This window comes from Pyxicephalus adspersus, chromosome 1 (assembly GCF_032062135.1).
Source record: "Pyxicephalus adspersus chromosome 1, UCB_Pads_2.0, whole genome shotgun sequence".
Classification (NCBI taxonomy): Eukaryota; Metazoa; Chordata; class Amphibia; order Anura; family Pyxicephalidae; genus Pyxicephalus; species Pyxicephalus adspersus.
In genome coordinates, this window is record NC_092858.1 from 136,570,504 (window position 1) to 136,590,577 (window position 20,074).

Sequence of the window (20,074 nt, forward strand, 5' to 3'; positions counted from 1 at the left end):
TTTCAGTTGGAATCTTTAAAATGCTGGCAGCTAAACAGCCTGGGTGTCACAATCCTAAAGATGCTGACAGGTTCCAAATTAAACTGTGTGTGATTAAGTCAAATGCATTCTTTACACAAGCCTAAAAAAAAGTTAAGCCAACAACAATGTAATTATTTCAGCTAGGTATAATTTGTAGTACTGCCTTCCTACCAATCTCCCCTCCAGACAGCAAATAAAACACTGACAGGTCTACACTCGCTTTCTGCTACAGAGAACCAAACATTTCTTGCACACGTTATACACTTATGTAGGGTAAAAATAAAAACACACAGTCTGGTTACACAAAATTCCATCCATGGAGATGCTACATTGATTTTTGAAAATGAAGGACACGGTTATTGCACTGGAACCAGCATAGAGATTAGAAAAACTGAAACGCTTTTTCCCGGTTAGTGAACGAATCAAACGGTTTAGCATCACAGCCAGGCAACTGGCATTTTCAGCAAACAGCTACGACACTTCCACATTGCAAGCTTACTTTATTCAATGCATAGGGCAGGCAGAATTTCTCATCATGTATGCATATAGAAATAAACCTATTTTACTACCAATTTATTGTATCCAAATCAGACAGCCTCTTGCTAGGCATAAACTTTGCTCCTAATGTTACCTTTAATCAGATTTAAATCAAAGCTTGTGATCAATTACAGGTATATCATATAAAAACTACTTATTTCATATCTGATCAGTATAATGGGAATTTGCAAAGCAGATTGTACAGTCATCTTTTTAAAGTGAATCTTCACGAACACAGCAATGCTTTCATAGTACATAGTGATGCATACTTAACACGCCTGTGCAATGTCCGGTATGTACACTTATCACACACCTGGAGGAAGAATAAATAGTGCCCCTCTTCCCGCATATCACTTTGTCATACTAATATTTAACATTTCCAACAATCGTAATAAACAAATTGATTTTAGGATAAGATATCCATGAACAGGCAAAGCTTGCAAACAAATATCAATTTATATGCCTTCTTTTTTAGCAGCCATAATACAATAAAAATGTTGCATTGCTGCCTATGACACACTGCACATTTCAGTCTTTTTGTGTACATTTATCCCCTACAAAAGCTGTGTGCTGATCACACAAACAGACAAATATAGAAGCTGAATGCTCACCTCATGGAGTAATGTTTTCCTACCTCCAGCACAAAAGGAATTTGAAAATGAAGACTAAAAAAGAGGCTTAACAATTGAGCTCTCCTCTGCTATTGGCGCTGCATGCCCTAACCCATCTTTTACAGTCACCTTGGAAACCAGTTCTGCAAATGCTAACCTCATTCAAACATGTCTGCTGCCTGCCAGACTGTTAAAGGGAAAGTATGACTATGGAGGCGCTGAGAGATGCATTTTATACATGTAACCAATATGGTGCATTGCTACCCCTTAAATGCAAAGGGTCAGATATAGATATCAAAAAATCTCCCAGGAATGGATAAATAAAGAACAATAGAAGTGTAATTCTAGACTCCCTCCATTGATAGTCACATGGTGAAAAACCTAAATATTTGGTCACATGATCTTTGCCTAATTTCATATTGTCCCATGTGACCAAATGTCTAGGCTTTTCACATAATCATGGAAGATAAAAAGTCTCCATTTACCCTTGCAAATCAGCTGCCACTGAAAGCCATTTTCCCAAACCCAAAGAATTCAATTAAAAATGGCTGTATAAACCTTTCATTATAAACATATTAGTAACCATAAAAATATCCATATCCTTTATCTATCTATAAAATAATGACAATAATATTATTACCAACAATAACCATACAACAATACCCCACACAAACAGCATAACAAAATATATTCCACTAACAGCTGCAAAAGTTTAAAGACCAAGACCCTTCACCTCGTCTGTGGTACCAGTGATACTTTTGAACTCATGCTGCAATGGTCTACTTTGGGGCTAATATAAAATTACCCATACTCCACCACTTTTCTCATATAAAACACTGAAAATGGGTCCCCTGTCCAATTTTCCATCACCGGTAAACCTCAACCACCAACCTCTTACTGAAAGCCAACAGAAACCAACTTATACCAAAGCAAAGGGTGAACGGTAAGCTTTCACCTCACTGGGCTACTTTTTTTTAATGTCCCTGCCCGTGCTGTCCTCAAACTCCTCCTCACGGCACCCCTAAATATTTACCCTAACCCTTATCTAGCCGCATCCTTATCCACCCCGTCGTGCAGTCTCTTTCTTCGGCTCCAGGCTTACCTTGACAAACATGAGGCAATCATATGCAATGATAGGTAGGCAGAACCTTGTGTCTGCCCCTAGGAAGGACTCTTACTTTTAGAGTAGTTTTTAAAACCAATACATGGTTTCACCTTTTTATCCTTTGTTGCATGCCACTGCTGCTGTTCTCCTGCAAACACTTCCTGTCTACATTTATATATGGCCCATTTTCTAATGGTGACAGCATTGTGCAAGTTGAGAAAAAGGAAGTATTTCCCAAAATGCATTCCCTGTGACCCATAGTTGCATAGGGGGGGAGCCAGAAATAGTAATTGGACTTACCAGGCAAGATTTTCCTACTGGAGCTGAGTCAGAGTCACAGTAGTAGAGGCGTTATTGGATTGGTCACCCACTTGGTGTGCCTGTGTCTACTATATATCTGTATGCATACTCTATTTTTTTTTTTAATTCTTTATTAAAATAATTATATACTAAGTTGTCCTATTTTCTCCTATATTTTTGCTACAGCAGGTCATGCCTGCACAATTGGTTTAACATGATCTTTTCTACTTTCCATAGGAAATCCATGTCATGGAATGATAACACAGGAGAGGACAATTAGGAGAGAGTATAGAGCATTGTCACCCTATACCAGGAGCTCTATAGTGGGATTAATAAAACCTTCAGATTGAAAAATACTGAAGGCTACTGAAAAAAAAAAATAAAAAAAAAAATCACATGTAAAGTTTATAGATTTTAGAAAAGGGGTACATATCATTTAAAGGTTCTAAGCAGATGAACTGTTTATTTTTGCTTTGATTCCTTCAACCAGTAACTCAAACTACTTGAAAATGGTTCCTGACACAAAGATTTTCAGAGTTTACTGGATATATGCTAAATATCAGTATGCAAAACCCACACAAATGAAAGCACACTGTTACTGTCATTACAAGGATCAATCCACTGGACGCCCTATATACACAGGTCATATCGACGGACATACCAATACATTCTACATCAAATGTTTTTATGCAGGTAAGAATGCATGCAAATGGGCGATACTGAACATGTGTGAATTGGGCCTGTGTGTTTATCTTTTTACCTTTAAAAAAAAAAAAGTTTGTGTCAGTTCATAAGAAGTAAAGACAGAAATTGCATCTTTAACATATGTGACAACAATAGTCAAGCTTCCAGCATAGAAGCTTGCCTGGCTTTAAAGTACTGCTTCCCTGATTACACAAGCACGGCTGCTAGTTTGCTAGAATTCACATACATATTTAGAATAAAAGACATGGAATGAGCAGAGTAGAATATCATCTGTACACAGATGGTATGTAAAGCCAAATGAGCTGATTACCCATGCTGGAAACAGTACATGAAAAAAAGATTAGAGTCCCTAAAATAAGCCTCAGGGACCGCTGATGGGTCTGTAAGGCTTCTTACACACAGACATACTGAACCATTTCAGTAACTGATAAGATGCGCTTTAAAATCTTATGCCTTTAATTGACTTATACTTTAAAGTGATGGAGATAATCTTTAATGCTGAACACTGCTAGGAGATCTAAGAGGCTGGAAATTAAATAGAAACCATGGAACATACCAATCCGACGACAGCCGGTAACTGCTGCTTACTAAAGTAAGACCTTATAGAGGTGCCCTGGTCTCTAGAGTATTTGGTTTTTTACCCAGATATCACATCAAGCCACTAAACTATGTTTTCTGGTCCTGTAAACTGAACAGTATTCTCACATATCTTACAATACAGACACAGATTCTAATGCAAACTATACATGCAGTAATCGATTTACCCTTTTACAGAGAAGTGATGGGTATTTATGGGATGGGAACACAAGCCTTTGGTCATCTAGACACAACATAGGCTGTAATAGAAATCTCTGGACTAGTAGTGTGGTGACTGTCCACTTTACAAAAGAAAGACTTCTGGAAGATTTAGCCAAGTAGTAATGTCATAGACTACAGTGTGAGTAAGGACAAATCCTTATCAGTCAGCAGAGAACCTTTCCCAACCTTCTCGCTACCACTGGATCTATCTAGGCACTGGACTATATGCCATGCCAACTTTGCCTCTTCGTGGCTCCCAGACATTGGATAAAAACATCACCGCTGCAGATGCCTTTTTTGGATCCTGAAAATGCCACTGGACTGCCAATAGTAAGTGTCCACATGAATACGCCAAATTTCCTGTAGGGATATATAGAGAATGTAATACAGCTCAACATACAACGAGATGGAATATTATATGGGTATTACAAGTGGTGGGATTGAGGAGATTATTCTCTGCTCATGTCTACCAGGTTTGTTTACTTATACAGTAACATTACCAGGCACATGTTAATACTAGTGAGTATTTAACAGACTGAACAGCCAGTTCACAGTCACAAAGCAAGCTCATTCAAGTTCTGTTATCCCCTGACAACTGATAAATTAGAAAAATGTTAATCAGATTAACTTTGGTAAATACAGATAATAGTCTTGGCTTTAAATCATGGATATATTTTGTCATGTTTATCCTGTAGGTGGTTTTTTTAATGATGTACTCCACCCATGCAAGGAAATATAACAAATGTTAATCACTGAGTACTACAACTAAGATGTCTGTCTATACATGAGTGCAAAAAACCTAGCTAATGGTTTTATACATACCCTAGATTATTTGTGATACTGAGAAATCTTCTGCTGAAGCCTGCACTGAAATAAACACTTCTAGGAGACCCCCTCTGACCTCCATATATTACAAGGCACAATACTGACATGAAGGTCACCCATGGTAAAGATAAAGAAGAATTGTTCCGTTGCAGATCTCAGTGGTGGCATGGCTACCAAAGAGTGAGTTCAGTATGATGGGGTGCAGATCATGCTATCAGTGTGGGTAGTAACACAGTAATGAGCAGTATGTGAAATGTGAGTGCAGGCCTCATCAATAGCTTGGATACAGGGAAATGAGCATTGTGTGATGGGATGCAGATTTCAGATGTGGCATAGATGCAGAGTCAGCTGTATTTGCAGGGGGACAGATCCCAACACTGGCACGGTGTGCTCAGTAAAAGCAGTGGTGGCAATGGATATTGGAGAGTCCACTATGTGCTCAAGTCTCAGCGGTGCCATGAATACTAAGAAGTGGAGGGTAGATCTTACCAATGGCATGGATACAATGGAGTCACAAGTATGTGCACTGACGCAGATGTCACCAGTGAAAAGATATGGAGAAGTCACCTGTGTTTGCTGGTGTACAGATATCAGTGTTGGCATGAATAGTAAGGAATGAGCCAAGTGTGATGAAGGGCATGGATACTGGGAAATCTAGTTGCATTTTCTGCAGTCCAAATCTTAGAAGTAGTATTGATACAGTGGAGTCAGCTGTACTCTAAATTTCATCTTTCACAGGTCTCTTCTCCCACTTTCTACTTCCAGGTATGTGGGTTAGTAATCCCATGGCAACCAGGTAGCCAAAATCTCCCCTTCATCAAACCCAAGCACCATAGTATATCCCCTTGTAAGAGGCGCTTGGAGGGGATCCTCTGTATGAATTCTTCATTCTAACAGGCAGGAGCACTACTGATGACCTGACTTACGTGAGTGAGTATGCTGGGGGGGGTTTGAGTCTTTTTTTGTGTATATCACTTATTTACCATCAGTTACCCAAGCAATAGTTAGAAAAAATGCTGAAAATTTGTTTGTCAAATAGGCTCACCCAAAATAAGATATAAAGCCTCAGGCAAGGGCAATAAAAGAGGGAAATGTGCTCCTACGTCAGTGAAATGTTACAAATGTTCCTACAATAGCATATGTAAGGCTTTTAGGGAACTAAAAGTAAGTATAAAGGACCAAGAATGAGTGAACACAGTCTGATCAAAAGGTCTGAACTGAGTGACTACAATCCCTCTCAAATAATATGGAATCATTGGACGATGTTCATTTACCAGCTGAACAATTCTGCATTGGTAAAGCAGATAATGTATGTAAAGCCCATTACCTTTATCTTATTTCTTACAGTTCAATCAAATTCACTGACCCCTATTTCTGCTCTTTTGTTTTTTAATACTTTCCTTGTGCATATTTCTTTTTCTATCCCGATACTTTGAGCCCTTATTGGTCTAACTACTTCTTCTTAACGTTCTTGTAAGGTATTGTTATAGGTTGCGCTCAGGTGTAGGTTTAAGGTAAAATTAAATTGAAAAAATATAAAATGAATAAAAATCAAAAAAAGATTGTGAGCAGGCAAGTTATCGATTGCAGAGGGGACAGGCGATGTCCCCGATGCAATAACACAAACCTACCTACTAACAGACAATCTTCTCTTCAATGTATATCTGATCCATGCAGCTCCCTGTACAATCCTGGCATAGCTGGGTGCTGGGAATTACAAGGAGTGCTAAGAAGTTCCTGGCTTTGCCCCCTTCTAGATGAAATAGAAAAATGAGTGTGGGGGCATATGACAGCCTAATATCTTAGTATGTAACCGTGCAAATATGAGGTCTGAAATATTTCATCTGAACGGGGGCAAAGCCAGGAACTTCTCAGCACCCCCTCGTAATGCACTCCTGTGTGCACGCATTTGGTGCGATCAAGATAGCCATAGATCCTGAAACCAGAAGTGGACTAAGTGAAGATACCAGCTCTTACAGAGTGAGGAGAGGGGAGTTTATTCAAACATTTGCAAACAGGCAGGAACGGGAATTTTATTGCATAAGGGACATCACATGTCCCTTCTGCAATTAAAAAAAAAAAAAAAACCTTTAGTTTCACTTTAAAGCCGAACACCAGAGGAAAGCCCTACATTTAGAGATGAAATATATGTATATTGGTGAGTGTTTTTAACCTGCCAAAATGATTTGTATAGCTCTGCCCACAACATAGCCCGGTCCAGCAAGAATAGGGACCAGATTCTCCCTGCTGCAATTTCTCATTTACTCCCCTCTCTACCCCATGACTGTAAACATAGATGCAGAAGAATGAGCTCAACTCTCTATAGTTAATGAGCACTTTAGGCTCTATCCCACTCCTTTAGTTTTGCTGTATGGACTGCCAGATACTGAATAATATTAAATACAAAGCTGAATTATTTGTGACTTTTATGTCTATCTAGGGTTCAATCTTGATAATAAATGTTGTATAGTTGACATTTCTACTATTAGAGTGCTATTAAACTATTGCAGTTCTGTTTACACACATTACCCTAGGAGGGTTTCTAATGCAAAGCTAGGTTTCTACCAAATGATAGGAATTTCCAATGGCAGAACTGACATTTAGCTTCAGGCAGTCTTGTCTTCTCTGCTAGAAAAGCTCTAGTGTCAATGTTGCCCGGTTGTGGAATTTTCCTCTTCATAAGTAATTGTGCATCAAAGCAAAAAAATGAAGCAAGCTTGATTGCTCCGGGGGAAACTGTGTATGTCACTCACAAAATGCAACTATTTTTTGTTGTTTAAATACTGAACTCCATCTTTTAGTTTACGCACAATGATGTATGGTATGGTGATAAACCAAGTAGAAGGTAATTATTATAAGTCACAATTCAGTTCAAACTCAAATAGTGCAGGGTTCCAACTTTTTGGTATGGTATAGGCAATTCATAATATGGGTATCCACCTTGGAATGCTTCAGCAGATTATACCCAACTGCCAGGTCACGGGTCCCCAACAAAAAACAAGAGTCACCAGAGTCGACATGCAGACAGAGTGGGGGAGTCACTGGCTGCATAGGGGCAGTGGGTAATGGAATGCAAAGTAGGCACAGGTACTATCTACAGTTTATTACACATGCAGTAATAAACAACTGGGAGGTTTCTTCCCTGAGCAATTCTACCAGAAAAAATATTTTGATTACTGTATGTATTCTATTCAGGGGAGTTCCTTTTCCTTTCTGAACTGCCCCTTTATATAGATGACAAGGCAATTTCAAATCTTGGATAAGCTGCACATTTCCTAATGGTGGTTTATTGCAAACACATCATGGTGAACCTGGGGGACCCAGCAAAACTGTAATTGATTTCTTTTTAATTAATTAAATTTAATTTGCTATTAGTTGGCCTATGTTTTCCAATCCTGGACCAGATTCATTTCAGGCTTACTGGATCATCCAGGCTCACCCATGATCTTCTCCAGTCTTGGAGACCTTTGATAAATCAGACTCAATATGCGAAAATACCAAAATTTCAGGGCCCTGCTCAGTCCCCTTAAGTGATTTAGTCACCATCCCTAAATAAGGACACAGAGCAACAGCACAATAAAAGAAATTAAAAAATGTCTCTACTTTATCCAATACTATAAAAGTTTGGTTTGAAAAGACTATTTAAACTATGCATGGTATTACGTTATAGTAATGGGAAGTAATGGAACATGCATAGGACACAGGTATGTTCCAATGACACCAATTCTGTGTATTTCTCCCACTGTCACCATTGATGAGATAAATAACAAGGATATATTTCCACAGCAGGTACATAGACAGCAATAAAATTAAACTCTTTCTCCCGATGCTATTCAAATTGAAAGGTGTTGCCTATATATAAAATTTATTGCAGTTCAAGTTTACAAAGTTTTCGATGAGAGCAACAGAGAGCCTAAAGTTTATTATTTATCAATCCTGGCTTCCCCACATAAAACACCTATAATTACCAAGAAATGTTATGTAGTATATGTAAGGCATACATTCCTGTGATGTTCTATATCCAAGCCATTCACACCTATAAAACACCACAAGTATACATATAAATGGAATTTAAAGTATTCAGGCTTTATAGGTATATCAATAGGTATATGAATACATTGTATACACATCAGTTTTATTAGAAGGTCGTTGAAACTGACCCAATGACCAGCTCTTTAAATTTCAAACACACATAGAAGAAGTATGTGAGGATTCATTGGAAGCAGAATAAAACACATGATACATCACTTTTATAAGCACAATAACTCACTACTTATGTAGTTTACAAACTCATTTGAGCAAATTATCTATACAGCCATTTGGTGACTTGCACATTGCACTAAATATATCCAAAGCACCTGTTATATGTAAAATAGCCTTGTTGGAAGACAAATCATTATACCCTTTGTGACATTTCTGAATCTAATTAACAATGGCATTTTATACAGGAGGTTTATTTGATAGAAATCTAGAAGTCATCATATGCAGCCAAATTCATTGGACAGGTCTTCAAGAACCCTAACAACTAGAAGAAAACATTTTCCAGCAGAAATCCAGTCTCTACGAGGAGGGGTCTGTTCTGTATTGAGGGAAATACTTGAGCCTCTTATCTGATGAAAGCACCTGGCTGCTTTTGTCATCCCTTTTAGTAGTTTCTCAGTGCTGCTGCTGTCTCATAGCACAGTGACACACTCCAGACTGCAGTCATAATCCGGAGATTGTTCTGTATTTTTTAAAGTGTACAGTGGATAATTTGTAAGCTCTTCGGGGCAGGGTCCTCTCCTCCTGTGTCACTGTCTTTATTAGTCTGTTATTTGCAACCCCTATTTAATGTACAGCGCTGTGTAATATGTTGGCGCTATATAAATCCTAATAAAAATAATAATTTATCCTAATATACACCAGAATACATATCTTTTATATTATTGTAATAATGAACAGTTGATGAATTAAACTCCTGTACTAGTCCTTTATAACTAAAATCATAATACATCCCTCAAAAACAGTATAAAGTACACTAATACCTCAATGACATTCTATGTTTTTGCTGAAAATTTTGCAGATCAATTAATTTATGATTACACACAATTTTACCAGCACTATCATAAATCAGTGTATCCTATAGCAAGATATATAGCAAAACCTGTCCAGGTATTCTGTCTGGCAGCGAACATAGATTGTAACCAGCTAATTCCAGCCAGCTAGGAGATTGTACAGGTTAAGAAGGATTACATACTATAGACAAATAAAGCCAGCTAGAACGGAGAGTACATATCTTTTTGTTAAAAGACCTAGGAGGATATGATTTCATACACATAGCATTAAGGCTATAAAAGTTTTATTTACAAGGTAAAGCACGGCCACTTACACAATCATGTGGATCTATGACACCCCCACCTCTTTCAAATGTATTGACAGAATCTGCACAAAGCATTGACCTTGGTCTGTCACTATGATGTGCATGCAATCCATACGCTTTCTCTCTGCTGATAGCCCCATGTTATTTGATCTATTTACCTTACACAGAAAGAACAGTCACTATGGATAAAAACACATTTACCAATCAAACCCAAAAGGGGCAGTGCATAGAATGTATGCTGCAAAATGTCTTGGGAGGTATAGGTTAAACTCTTTAGCTTCCATCTGTACCCGGTTTGGGGGAATGTGCCCCCATTCAGTCCTTTTTTCCTCAGCTGACTAAGGAACTAACTAAAAAAGTATTATTTTGCATCAAACCTTTGAGGTTTACTTAAAACATAACTTTTAGGCCCTGAGGTAAACCTTTCTATAGTTACTATATCCGCAGCTCACTGTACATTAATGTAGCGGTCAGTGTGAAGAATGCCTCCTACATTGCTGGCCAGTGGGAAGAATGTCACCCTTGCAGATAGTGTAAGTGACACCAATGATCTTTTTGGCTAACCTCAGAGGCACAAGTTGCGAACCCCAAGCAACTTCTGGAGGAAACCCGTTCATAAACACTGGTTTATTTAATCATTTTGTGTGTATTGATTTTTTTTTTTTTTTGATAGTCTGCAAAGAAGATGCAAGGAGTTGTGTTTTTTCCTGAATATTGTGAAAAATTCCCTTTTTCGTATCTAAAAAAGTTTAACCACACATTGAGTTTTTCTATAGCTAGGAAGAGACTGAGATTCTGCTGCTACAAGGTGACCAAAAATCCATGTTTTTCTCTTCTCATTTCAAAACTCTCCCTACTCTTGTTGCCCTAACAATAAATCAACAATAATTATCCAAAATCCATTTAATGCCTGATCCAGCCAAAAATTGTCTTTACTCTGACTGCTGTTGGGGAGACATATGACCATATGACCATGACCTCCATCTAGAAGTACGCTTGTGGCTTCCTTCAGCCAGTTTCATTGATTTCTGTATTCAATTTTGCTGCTAGAGTTTCCTACATGCGGCAAGAGTGTGACCCTCAAACACAGACCATTGGGCAGACACTAGGTATTTTCCAATGTATATCTGAAACAGTATTTCTTCTCTTTGAACACCGAAAGAATTTATTTCCATATTCTGGTCTGGCTTCAAGGTGTTAGGGTTTACTTTGCACTGTTGAATGAACTCATGATGTCAGGTGCTGTCATGAGTAGCCATCTCTTGGTCACCTTCTGATTATATTTTTATGAATGTGATAAAAAAAATCTCAAACACAAAGTGACCAGAACAGGAGACAGCAACTCATGACAGCACCTGTTGGTCTAAGTTCACCCCAAACATTAGGCTTACCATCGAGTTCAAAGTTTTATGTAAAGGTGTCAGAAAGATGAAAATCTCACCACCATGTAATTGATATAAATTTCAGTATTTTCCCCAGAAATTTTTTTAAAGCTGGGTGGGAAGAAGTTGTAGGCGGGTGGTGGCTACTGTATTGTGTGCTACCCAAAAACAGCCTTGTGACCACGTTCTGGTGTTCAAATACTGATATATTCTTAACAAGAAGACACAAAACAATATTGCACAATAAAAAGCTTTAAAGTCCATCGGTACTAACCTATGAACTGCAGGCATTGTGGAGGAAAATAAACTACAGTATATGTAAGGCAACATTTTATTTTAGAACAGATTAGGAAATTGTCCTACTTGTGGGATTCAACCTTTATCTCCTGGTGATTATTGTAAACAAGAATAAAAGTAGTAGAACAAGCATTAAGGGAAAATTATCCAATGGGATGTCAGTCCTTTCCAAAAGAGCATTTATTTATAAGAGATTCCAAGTCATTTCCTGTTGCATCATCAAAACAGGAAGTGAACACAAGTAACACAAAAATAACCTGAAAGGAGTTTCTGTCCCTTTCCCACTCTTCCAAGCTCAAAAATACTAAAGCCCTCAACTTGCTTTACCCTTCCAGCCATGATTCAGCAGACTTCAAGCGTTTGATCCTTATTTAAAGCACAGAACAAGGGATCCGTGAAGCTAAAATGGGTCAATTTAAGTAACAAAGATTTGGACAATGTTTGTGATCCCGCAGCAACATTAAAGCAGAAACAAACCCCATTATACTCACCCGTCTCGGTTTCATCACACAAACAGCCATCTTCTTCCTTTTTCTCTTCCTTGTTTCTATCTTTACCCATTGGCTTGGTTGGAAAGACGCTAGCACAGCTCAGCAATTTTGATGGATGAAGAGAGCGATCAGGAAGGTAGGAATGCTTATTGCATGGGGAAACATCACCTGTCCTATTCTGCAATAAAGCCCTGCCTAGCCACAGTTTTAAAGTGGAATTTTAGTTCCACTTTAAGGATGAACTACTCCAGAGTGCATGTAGCTAGAGAAGTCAGTAAAGGTTTATTTAAGCTCATCGAGGGTTTTTTAAGTATTTGTAAATTATTAAAATAGTCTGGATATGGGTGGACTTGAGTCCTAAAACTTGGCATTAGGTGTAGAGCTATTATCAGTTGAGTAATCAGTTCTTCTCTGTGGTCAGATTATCATTAAATTGTAATCAGATAAGGCATTGCAATAAAAGCCAACCAGTCATCTCTTCGAAAAGGCTAATCCCTACACCTGGCTTCATATGGATATATCACTAAATGAAAAGGACATCTATAGGGTATTATTAGCACCCCATTGACTTTGGTATAGAAAGTCAATATATTGATGTTGCTGGTTATATCCCATATAAGATCTGGAGCCGACTGAAAGCAGATCGATAGGTAACAGAACAATTAGGTTTGCTGAAATATTCTCTGGCCAAGATAAATATTGAGAATAAGGGAGAGAACCAGCAGTCAGCTAAGCAAACAGTACAAACTATGGGAAGCACAGGGATATTAAATAATACATGCCTTTATTATACAATTGGTAAAGCTCAGATCCATGAACACGCTGATTCATAGATCCCGGATAACTGCTGCTTACACTGACAACTAATTCCCACTTCTGCATGCTGGACTAAAACATAGCTTTAAGTGCATGGAAAGCAAAAAATCCTAACTTTTGTTTACTCTCCACATATCCCTATGGCCTCATTTCCACCTTGTTATCCTGCCAGCTCCGTATCTTCCTGTCCCAGCATGACAACACTACCTGAGCTGCTCCATAAACAGGAGCACCTGTTTTAGGTCTTCTGAGCCACCCAGGTGAATGACAGTGGCTTCTGAGGCTCCACCGGCCATATGCTGGTCAGCCATGTGATGGAGAAGAGACATGCATGCACGTATGGTGTAAGACCACAATGTAGTCTGCTAAGGGGGGATGTATTTCATTTTGGATTTAAACATTGGGTCATACATAACAAAATGCTTACTTCAATTCACTAAGACAAAAGGAGGATCACACTTTAAGCTTAATTTTACAAGCCAGACCTATGAAAGGACTATTCCACCCACAAGTTGGACGACTCAAGCTATATATACACACGTTACACATGTGTCTCGTCTGAGAAGAACAGTCAAGTGAAACTCCAATACATGCACAATGTTCTCTCTACATTCTCACAATGCGTGATTGATGAACATCTGATGCACCACCATGCACTCCTATAAAGGACAGCACAAATAGATACCACTTGCTTGTCCTTCACCTCTTACGTGGATCAGAATAGTGCTGCATATACAGTTCTCGTTCATTCATCCATTACTGGAAACAACCAAGATCGTTTACAGTAACAATAACCTGAAGTGTGTATAGGGCTTTATTCTACTTGTAAACTGCAGAACCAAGATTCCCACATTACATATTACAGATAAGAATTATAGAAAAGCCAAGTTGGTTTATTAGCAGTTGGTCCTGTACACACCTGGGACGTTAGGTAGTGAGTTGTCACTTTTAGAGTCCCCCCAGATGTACAAATAATCTATATTAGCATCCATAGGTCTCAATAATAGGCTAGCCTTTCTAACATGAAGGAACCTTTTATTATTATTATACCACAATATTCATATGGCGCCAACATATAACGCAACGCTTTACAAAGTCCATAGTCATTTCACTAACTGCCCCTTAAAGGAGCTCACAATCTAATGTCCCTACCATAGTCATGTCATTATCACAGTCTAAGAACAATTTTGGGAGGAAGCCAATTAACCCAACTGCACGTTTTTGGGACATGGGAGAAAACCCACAAAAACATGTAGAGGACCTGCAAATGCCATGCAAATACTGCCCTGGCTGAGATTCGAACCTGGGACCTAGCACTGCAAAGACAAGAGTGCTAACCACTGAGCCACCATGCTGCCCCCACCCTTGAGATAACTTTAAGGTCCCAGGGAACCCCGAATAATATTTACTATTTCTATAGCTCAAGATACTACAGCATAAGCAAGTTTTAACATATAGTACTACAACATATCTGACACCCAAAGCTTATTTTCATGGTCATTAGAGAAGGACACTATGGGGTTGGCATTCAATGGTTGAATGATCCTTTATATTGGAGGTCATTGAGAGAATTAGTAAGAGAATGGCCACATTACTCTACTGGTCAGTGGTCAGGATGCTCCTTACATTGGTGGTCAAGTGAGTGCACCATTTACAAGAAACTAAAAAGTATTTTGGTAAAAGTTGTCACTTATTTGAGAATCAGAACTTACTCATTACTTATGTATCTAAACAAACTGTGGAGGAAGCCCAGGGTTCCAGTGAACTTTGGTTAGGAAAGGCTGCACTATGGAAACACTGTATCCAGTCCCGCTGAGAATTATGAAAGAATAAATAAATGTGTGCAATGAACATTGGTTCACTTTACTGCACACTTCAGTAATTATTTTATATCCTAACTGCTGTTTTTCTGCAAAAGTGTATCCCCAATTTTCTTTCAGATCGGATCATAAATATAAGGAAGTGCTATGAGGGAGAAGTAAACACTAGCAGTAATGGTTACCTCACGCACTGAGTTTGGCAAAAGAGAAGGGGCATTTACAAAAAATGTCCCTGCCTAGCCACAGTTTTAAAGTGGAATTTTAGTATTAAAAAAAAAAAAAAAATACTGAAAAGGACACAAAGACAGAAAGAAAACAGAAATATACTAAACGCTGTAAGCTTGTTTTATGTCTGCTGCCAAGTCCTTTTTAAATGAATGCTTACATATTAATAAGTAGCAATCCTTAGACATTATCTTTGCCGGTAATAGGCAGAAGACCGGCACATCGATATCCTTATTAACAATGCTAGCAAAAAGTCCATTAGCTCCATAGTACAGTAATCTGTAATGTGTGGCTGCATTACTGGTATAACGGCTGTGCTAACTGGCATGCAATCTGACAATGTACTGTAAGAAAACAAAATAAACCAAGCACTACCCCTACTAAGGTTCCCAGTCTGCAGACCACTCACATTGAGGTCTTTATTCAGATTATGTGCAATGACACTTTAAATGGCACACCAAGAAACATAACTGTACACCAAAGTGCATTGCTTTGGAAAAGAATGAGTTGGGTCCATTTTAGAGGAGTTTTGGGTTATAAATGTATACTACTGCAACGTGCCTCAATCAGTTCTATCAGCAAACCGTTTCATCTATTACATATTGTAGGTATACATCCATTACAGCTACAAAACATATGGATCACAGACCTATAAGGTTAATGTTAATGCAGGTGGATGATGAGTAGAGAAGTAAAGATGGTGGCATGAACAAATCTAATGGGCAGAACAGGCAGAGAGAAGCTAGTATGAGCACTATTGTTAGATACTCATCAGAGAAAATGGGCGCAAACAGACAAAATGGTTCATGTAAAAAATTCTGTCAGTTTTGGGGTTCTTTTTTATCCTAAAGATACAAAAGAAATGTAAAATAAAGTCATCTTAGAAAGATGTAACTGGAACGTGTGTCCCCATCAGAAAATTGCTGCTTCACCTACTATTCCAGTGAAAACTATTTTTACCTGTTGGACAAGTTTGCTGAGGGTGGGGTTGGAGGGTCTTCCAAGCAACTTCTGGACCCCCCCCCCCATTACATAAATACTACTAATATAAACTCTACTACTAATTATGTCCAAGCAACGTTTTCAGGTATTTATTGCTTCCTTAAAAAGATGTAAGGTAATATTTCTTACTGACGGTGCAAGACTTCCAGGGTTCACATTCTTTAGATATTTCAGTGGCGTGTGTCTGTCTCTTACCTTAGGACTACAAAATTGCATTATTACAGTAGGAGTGACTGAGGAAATAATTGTTTCTGTCTGCAGCAGACAGATGTCCTCCCAGTCAGAGAAGGTGATTGTAGATAAAACCTGACACTGACCTAAACCCAATCTACCGCTATCCAAAATGTACCAAAAAAAAGAAAAATACACAAACAAAAGTTGCTGCTGAATAAGTATGCCGGTTTGATTACTTCCCCATTCACTAGTTTATTGACACTTTATAGTGCTGTTGTGGATGAACACAGCTGAAATGTTTGCATTAAAGAGTGTTGCAGTTGCCCAAACCAGTACATTAAGTAACACAGGTATGGGCATCAGCTGGCAGAAATATGTTAAGATACCCACGGCTGCAGCAGCACTGTACAATCACCATCTCTTGCTGCATTAAACTACAGTTCTGGTGAATTGATTTGGCAGCCGAAAGAGACTGTACACTGTTCTGTCACTGACCACCGATGTAAGTGGGCCAATATGAAAAGGCAATTTAAAGTAAAAAAAACAAAAAAACATTTGGATGTAGGATGGTTTTATTGTATTTCAGGTTTTTACCGTTGTCAGACACTCAGATTCAAAGATTTATTGAAACCTGTGTTGACACAAGGATGGGGTCTGCCAGTTGTATAGACTTAAAACAATGATAATTTCCTGCCATCAAAACAATTAAATAATCTCAGCTTCATCAGACAAGTCTGCTACAAATATTTCAGGTCTAGGTATATTCCTGTTCAGAATCTGATACTTAAGTACACTTCAACTCTATGTCCTGGTTAAATGTTTGTCTTCGTATTTGATAATGTTGGGAAGGGTTTGAACCTGTCTTGTAATTTGCAGCTATACAGGACCCTATTACAGAGGTTTGCCCTCACTTCCTGTCAACAGCAACACAGATAAAAAACAAAAACAAAAAAAAACACACAATTGTGGACATCTGGCTATAACCATAACCAAGAATACTTCATAGTACACAAGGTGTGCGTACCCCTCTGTTACTTTTTCCTGCTGCCACTCCTGCTCTGTCTGTGCCAGCAATTTACAGCTGTCAACGTGACAGCAGCGATTTGCTGTGTAAATATTGAAGTTATTCCAGCTGCTGATATGAAACACTGCTGCCAAAGAACAGGTTCCTGCAAATGTATTTCTTAATTTTTAGAGACCATTCTTTTCCCATTTCCATTTGTTTTGCATGTTTATTTTTGTGTTATAAAAAAAGCATTTGTAAATAGTACCAGAATCTTTATTTCTGTGATCAGAAACAAATGACATACATATAGTAGAATACAATGAATACTTTTTATTTACGGTAACAGCAAATATATATTTACTCAAAATGTTTGTATTGCCGTCTTCTGCCCTATCATCATTCTCAGTAGTGGGACAGGCACTTTTTCAAAAATTGATAGAGCCACTAACCATTCTTGACAATACAAAAGTTGTACCTGGAATTCACCTTTAATAAAGCAGAAACCACATGCATGTAGAACATCTAGGGTGTGTCTAAGACAGCCTCTCAACATTTTTAACTTTCAAGGTGGGGACCCTTGAAATAACTTTCAGGTCTTCAGAGAACCCCTTCTATAATTACTATATACACATCTCATAGTACATTAGTGTGATGGCCAGTGGGAAGAATGTCACCCTTACAGGTAGCCAAAAAGATCATTGGTGTCAAACTGACCTAAGCGGCACAAATTGATGATTGCTCAAGGAACCCCTTGCAACCTCTGGAGGAACCCTAGGAATCCACAGAGCCTGGCTGAGAAACACCAACACAAGACATAGAAATAATAATATGATACAGAAACCTAAACTCTCATATGCCAGCTGAATGTTCTTGGAGTTTTATCCATTACATGGGAAGTGTATCCATTCTGTCCGTGTCAAGGTACGTCACCATACAGCAGCCTGTGTCGTGTGGATCTCTAGAGGTCCTACAGAAGATGCTAGAGGTTCCTCCACCATTCCACCACTCAGATAAGTAACCATAGACACTGATTATCTTCATATGGAGCATACTTCCTACAGATCATCACACTAATGTACTAGAAGAATAGAGCTGTAGTTATTAGCACCGGTTCCGCGAGAGCCAAAGATGGTTCTTGCACGTTAAAAAAAGGTTAAGAAAGGGTGTCATAGACCACATTTATATTGTCAAAGAATAAACCCTGCTGAAAATATGGAAATTAAATCTCTTTATAGCAAATATAAACGATGCTTGATGCATGGCGCATAAAGCCCTCATATAAATATTATATTGGCTGTAATGTGTTTGATGTTACACGCGGTCATGATACTGACGCTGGGTCACGTGACCAGCAAATCCCATCACTGTTGTGCATGGCTGCAATGCTCCATGAAGCAGGGATTCCGTGCAATGCAATCTCTTCCCGTCACAGCCGGCATAATGCTGTCATAACACCTACAAGGCTTTCTATGGCCAAGCTAGGATTTACCATAGCTGCATTTAATCAACATGGCCTTGTCCTAGAGGAGAAGACAAGGACATTGCTTGCCCATTCCCGATGAAGAAGGGTACAGCTGAATATATTACAAGAGAAATGCACATGGCATAGAAAATAGTGAAATGCTGGAAGGCAAATAGCAAGGAAAGCTGTGATGATGGAGTCTGGCTGGATTGTAAAACATGAAGCAGCTAGGACAGGTCTGTCCAGTCCAGCACATATCACAGCAGCCTCAAATCAAAGACATGTGGCAGCTCCTGGCGTAATGATGGGGACATGCCAAAGAAAAGCGTCCTACATGCAGAAATAATTATCATTTAGAAACAGCAGCTAACATTCACTGCAGGTGAATTCATTCATCTTCCAGGTGCATGCATTTTAAAAGAGCGTGATCAGTAACCCACCAGCAGCAAAGGTCACATTCACCGCTTTATAAACTGACCCCCAATAGGTGTGAGGAATACAGATCAGTGCAGAATAGCAGCAATGGGTCACTATACAGCAATCAGATCAGCACACATTACTGGAGGCAGATCATTAATAGAGGGCTATGGGAGGATTTATTACCTGCACTTTGCTCACATCATTACATGGAGCCTCCTGATAATACCCCCAACGGGGGCATCTACCGCCACACACTGAGCCTCCTGATAATACCCCCAACGGGGGCATCTACCACCACACACTGAGCCTCCTGATAATACCCCCAACGGGGTCATCTACCACCACACACTGAGCCTCCTGATAATACCCCCAACGGGGTCATCTACCGCCACACACTGAGCCTCCTGATAATACCCCCAACGGGGTCATCTACCACCACACACTGAGCCTCCTGATAATACCCCCAACGGGGTCATCTACCACCACACACTGAGCCTCCTGATAATACCCCCAACGGGGGCATCTACCACCACACACCGAGCCTCCTGATAATACCCCCAACGGGGTCATCTACCGCCACACACCGAGCCTCCTGATAATACCCCCAACGGGGTCATCTACCACCACACACCGAGCCTCCTGATAATACCCCCAACGGGGGCATCTACCGCCACACACCGAGCCTCCTGATAATACCCCCAACGGGGGCATCTACCGC

At 39.1% G+C, this 20,074-nt stretch overlaps 1 protein-coding gene across 12 annotated transcripts in view; it reads right to left on the bottom strand.

Annotated features, from left to right (window-relative positions):
- MAP7D2 (MAP7 domain containing 2) overlaps positions 1-20,074 on the bottom strand; it is a 67,235-nt gene that overhangs the window by 46,690 nt on the left and 471 nt on the right. The window contains exon 1 of one of the 12 annotated variants that reach the window (XM_072428120.1): positions 1,170-1,211. The exons of the other annotated variants lie outside the window; for them this stretch is intronic. The gene's annotated coding sequence lies outside the window, so the exon portion shown is untranslated. Of the gene's footprint in view, positions 1-1,169; positions 1,212-20,074 lie in introns of those variants that run through there. 12 annotated transcript variants of the gene reach the window in all.